The sequence below is a fragment of the Buteo buteo genome, chromosome 21, assembly GCF_964188355.1.
Source record: "Buteo buteo chromosome 21, bButBut1.hap1.1, whole genome shotgun sequence".
In the NCBI taxonomy this organism is placed as follows: domain Eukaryota; kingdom Metazoa; phylum Chordata; class Aves; order Accipitriformes; family Accipitridae; genus Buteo; species Buteo buteo.
This window is the reverse complement of record NC_134191.1, coordinates 12,574,811-12,580,071: the sequence shown is the minus strand read 5'-3', so window position 1 is coordinate 12,580,071 and position 5,261 is coordinate 12,574,811. Positions and strand designations below refer to the sequence as shown.

The 5,261-nt window shown below is 44.1% G+C and overlaps 1 long non-coding RNA gene across 1 annotated transcript; it reads left to right on the top strand.

Moving 5' to 3' along the window:
- Positions 1 to 1,086: 1,086 nt before the first annotated feature.
- LOC142042703 (uncharacterized) lies at positions 1,087 to 3,570 on the top strand. Its single transcript, XR_012653836.1, has 3 exons — positions 1,087 to 1,390; positions 2,284 to 2,395; positions 3,373 to 3,570. It is a non-coding gene; the product is annotated as an uncharacterized LOC142042703 (long non-coding RNA).
- The last annotated feature ends 1,691 nt before the right edge of the window (positions 3,571 to 5,261 follow it).

Below are 5,261 nucleotides of genomic sequence, written 5' to 3'. Positions count from 1 at the left end.
ATACCATATGTTCCCCTTCCTGATCCCTCTACAAGCATAAGAAAAAACTAAGGAAATTAGAGAGACTCCATAACACTGATGGCAACATCCAATGTCTTATCAGGCTTCCTGTTGTTGGGAGTATTGTTTTCCTTTAAAGATTAATATTTACAATGGTTACTTAGTTATCTTAGTTCATTTGGTGACCATTAAAGATTCCAGCCCTGAATGCGATGAATGAACCTCCTTTTATTTGTCCTTGATGACTTATTTGTCTTGTGCCTCGTCTGGCTGAAAATCAAGGAAAATAATTATTGGGTTGGGCTTTTACTGCCATTTCATGAGGGCTCAAAGTGCATGTTTCTGTTTGTTTTAGAATGGGATCCCTTACCTGCTGTTTCTGCTGATGTATGCATATTTAAGAATATACGTTTTGTGATTAGAAGCAAAGTTAAAATAGGTATTTTTCTTAAGCTGCATGCCTGGTTTTAGTACTCCCTGGGGGGAAAATGAGGATGTTTCACATTTCACGTTTCATCCGCAATTGCAGCAGCAGCCATGTAGGCTCACCAAAGCGGCCTTCGGTGGGACAGAAAAGGCAGTGTGTGCCTGGCCGCGGTACACAGACTAAAGAAGTAACAGTCCGGTCCAGGGCCTGCCCGTAGTTTTCCCTTGTGCGTCAGCTGAAGTTCAGAGGGGTTTCTCAGCAAGGACCAATGACACAGTCCTTTTTCTCTTGTATTTTTTTTAATACAAGCCCAAAGGCACAGCAGGAAGCAGTCACGCAGTGTGACACAGATGGGGGGCTTGATCCAGCCGCCTGCTTCCAGAGCTACACAGGCATTTCTAGGCCTCTTCTAGGCATGAGGGATTTTGAAGCCACCTTGAGTTGTCCTCGTCCCTGCTAAAGAGGAGCATAAAAACGTCCTTGTACTCACAGGGGTATTAGACCTGGCCCTGGAGAACAACACTAGAGACAAACATGGCCCATATTGCAAATTGTTGTGTTCTAAATTTGTGCCAGGTGCAGCATTACAGCAGGGATGAACATGAGCGCGTGAGCGGTTTTCAATCCATCCTGTTTTCCTCCTCAGCATGGACTAAAGACGTGCCTTGCCTTCCCTGGAAGTGGAAGCTCCTTTCATCGCCAGCTGCCCTTAAAACGGGTTCATTTCCACCTCTGTGAGTGGACCCCCTGCAAGTGCACTTCTGATGTAACCCCCATGCTGGCTACCTCTCCACACATCCTTTCTACCCCAGCCCATTGGTATTTTCTCAGGCAAAGTCCTCTGGACCACAAAGGACAGAATTACAGTCTGCAGCCTGGAGGAGTGGAGGACTCAGCATGGAGCGGTGCGATCATCGTTGTGCAGCGTGCCTGCACGCTCTGCGTGTGAACCGCCAGACCCTCGTGAGCTAAGCCCATTCTCAGACACAGTTGGCTCCTAGAGAAGGGATAATTTATAATCATGACATTTCCAAGGGTTTCTCTCTCTTTTTCTCCCCCTTCCCCCTCCCAGTGCTTGCCTTCATCCCAACTGGTGAATATGGGACAGACCATCCCAGCTTTTCTAGGGGGAGGCTGGTTTTCTTGTTTCTTTGCAGACTGCTGTCTCATCCTGAAACTGCATATTTGATATGCTTTTATAATGAATTCATTTGCACCGTGACAGATGTTTCTGATACGATAAGAAACGTGGCCCAGGGGCCAGTGGCACTGTAGAGCCTCTCATGTTCCTCACCTGAATTGCAAATGAGATATTGCTTTCTTATCTTTTAAAAAACATGAGCAACTGCACATATAAATAATACGCCACCAACTGCCAGCTGTTTGTGCCAATGACATTCTTCTTAAAAGAATAGCTCCCCCCATCATCTGTTCTTTTCCTTCTTGCAGAAAATCTGGAGCTCTTTTGCAAGTGTAGCAGAAGAGATTTTTTTTCTCTTTAAGCTGCAGAGCAGTTACTTTAAAATAATTATGTATGAGCAAAACCAGCTTCCATATTTATGACACAAGTAGTACCTGATTATTTCTCTTTTTTGTACTTCCTTGTCCTTTTTCTGCATATCTCTCTGGACACAAAAGAGAAAATGTCAGTGCTGCTTTCTGTTTCTTGGTGGATCCTTTTTTACAGAGCTCACTGTCTTTCAGTGGTTTCATGGTTTCAGTTCTGAATGGTATGGAGGAAAGTTACTTAGCGTTTAAAAATAAATTTTTCTTTTTCTGAAAATGTGAAAGAGAACAGTAAACCACTTTTAGTCTTAAGGTTTGTAAAAGTGTTTTTTTATATACCTTGAATTTAGGTTGAAGGTAAAACCATCGCTGGAATCCCAGACACAGAAGCAAGCAGGCCTGCTCACTCAGTAACATTTACTATTAAGTCTTGCAATCAACAGAACTTAGAAATACTACCAGGTGAAGTTGTTCTGGTAATTGATCTGCTTAATGTTTTATTAGGGTAAAACTGAGAAACACTTTTCAGCATTTTGCCAGCTCCAGGCAGAGATGTATTTCTGTTACAAATGACCTTCTGGGAGAACTTGACTGTGGGGACATGATTCATTGGCAGCCTGCTGGTGACAGCCTTGTTTCTATTGTTCTAAAACTCTGGTTTCACATTTCTCCTGTTAGATAAGCTGCAACCATTAGCTACACAGTGAGCTACAAATAAAGTGTGATGTAAGAATTAAGCTTATTATCTGATTGGCAGTGTGGGGCCACTCTTCCAGGTTAAGGGTTTGAGCAGATTTTTTTTTTGTAACAAAACTTAGCCTTTTATTACATTTCTGGAAGCATTGTCCTCCCAAAAGATAAAATATGCTTTTGGAAGCTGCAGTGAGTATATATAGTGTGGCTATAAATAGTCTGGAGCTAGTTCTGCACAAGACCAGTGTGCAGAGATATTAAGGACAGATTCGGATCTTTATGGCTACACTGGGGCTACTGAGAAACACCAGTCTGAAGCCGTGGCTTTTAAATTTAATTCAATATGTTCAGATTCACACCAAGATCAGAATCTGTCTGCGGACTTCAAATGTGTTTTGAGGAATAAAGGAGATTGGCGGCCTCAGCTTAATCTTAGTTTTAGTTGGAGATTACATATCAATTTCTGGAACTGCTATTTGGGACTAGTACCAAGCAAATGAATTCACTCTTAAATGAGGAATGGCTTGATTATCGTGCTAGCTGAAAAACAGGTCTATATACTCCCACAGCTCAGCTGCTGTAAATGGATGTACATAAGGATTTAGAAATGGTTGATATTCAGCTCCTTCTGACAGTAGGATGACTTTCAGCAATTGAATGATTTATGATAATGTTGATATTCATGCAGGCTATTCAACTGCCAGGATATAGACCACAATGGCTGATCACTCTCTTTTTTTCTTCAGGCGTAAGCTGGTTGCAGGCTGACATTGAAAACAAGTTCTCTGGCTGAAGCGTTATCTTCCCTGCTACAACAGGGTGGGGGCCGTGGGGAGGAGGGAGAAGAAGAAAAGTACCTGTTTATAATGGGTTATCGACCTCATGTTATCTCTTCTGCTGTAAAATCTTAACAGGACAAAGCATGGTAGTATTATTAAGGGCATATGAGGCAGGGTCAATGCCAGGGTATTAAACTTACTTAGCAAATTTGTGATAAATATAATAGATCTCTTCTTTCCACAAGGAATTTCACAGCAGCTTCTGGTCATGCATTAGAACTCGCTGCCCTCCGCTGCAACCTCTTTCACATTTGGACAGCAAGGAGAAGGGCTGTTTGCACCATTTGCTTGTGCCCTTTAACTTCAGTGCAGTTTTGAGGCCTAATTCTGGGTGTCTAAATCCTCTTTTAAGTCTATCAGGTACACTGAAGAGAATGAGTCAGGCTACCTTACACAGTGATGCCTGAGGTGGAGAAGGTGAAGGCTGCCGGACCTCGGTGGTACATGGCAGATGGCTGTGTGGTCAGCCCTGCCAAAGCGTTTTGGGGTTTAGTTCTGTGGCAACTTGCTGTGCAGTGGATTACAGGATTCAGCGGAGCAGCTTTTGTTCATACTAGTGAATTCCTGATGCCTTTTGGAGCATTAGCTTGAGGTCTGTGGTGATCTCGGACGTAACTGAAGGCGTGTAGTCTCCTTCTGAGGATGATCCATCCCGTAAGATTTACAATTAAACGCATCAGACTTTCCAGTCACCTCTACCAGCCAGTTCATTTAACAAACTTCTCGGTCACTCTTGGGGCAGGACTTGACTCCTACTTGCACTTAGTCTCTCATATGCTGTCCTGACAGCTCTCAGGCTGTAGAAAGGGGGCAGGAGAAGCCAGAACAACCCATTTTGTATGCTCCTTCTAGCTCATGAAACACTGCACAGGGACACTGCAAATGGGCCATACTGAAACGCACAGTGCAGGGCCCGTTGTGGGAAACAGAGCACATCTTAGAGCTGTCTTCAAGGTGCTCTAATTCATGCCAGAGAAAAGGAAGGGACCTGCAAGGATCCAAAAAATCACTTTGTCTCTTTCAAACTGCTGTGCCCCCCTTTCTGTCCTTGCTATGCGTATGCAACTAGGATAGCTGGGAACAGGGAACTGCCTTTCCACAGGTACACTCATGCTTCCAGACCAGCAACACATAAATCTGGAAATTAATAAAGCACAAGATCTAAAAGCACACCAGTGCAGTTCACTCAAATCCCATTGCTGTGAGCTCCTTTCACACCCACCAGGCAGAGCCAGGCAGTAGCCAGGAGCAAGGGGAGTCGCTGCTGCTCTTCCTGAGAGGTGACTGAGCCCACCCAGCAGTCTCTGCCACCCTCTGGGGTTCAGCTCTGACTGTGCCTGTCCCTGTCTGCATGGTCAATCTGTGTCCCCTGACCAGCCTCTGTTGCTTCTTCTGCAGAGGTGCATTTCTTGAAACAACAGGAGCTGGCCAGATATAATCCCAGCCTTCCTTTCCAATTCTTCACCCTCATGTGGTAAATGTCTGTACTTGTGTCAATCCACTGACCGTTTGTTTTGCTTGTTCTGCTTGTTAGCAATAGCCCTGGAGTTCAAAGTTACAGGTGAGCACCTTTTGCTCCTTAATTTAGCTCTGGTGCTGACTGTGGAAACATCTCCCCCTGTCTTCAGTTTGTTCCAGGCAGAGAAGGGAGTTTCTGTGACAGGCATACCTCTGCTATTTATCTAGGCAAGTCTGAGTATTTTCCCAAAGAATTTGTGAAATACTCTCTGAATGATCAATGGTACGAGCATGTGACTCCAAGTCACTGGACAGCAAGCTATTTAAAAAAGTATCCA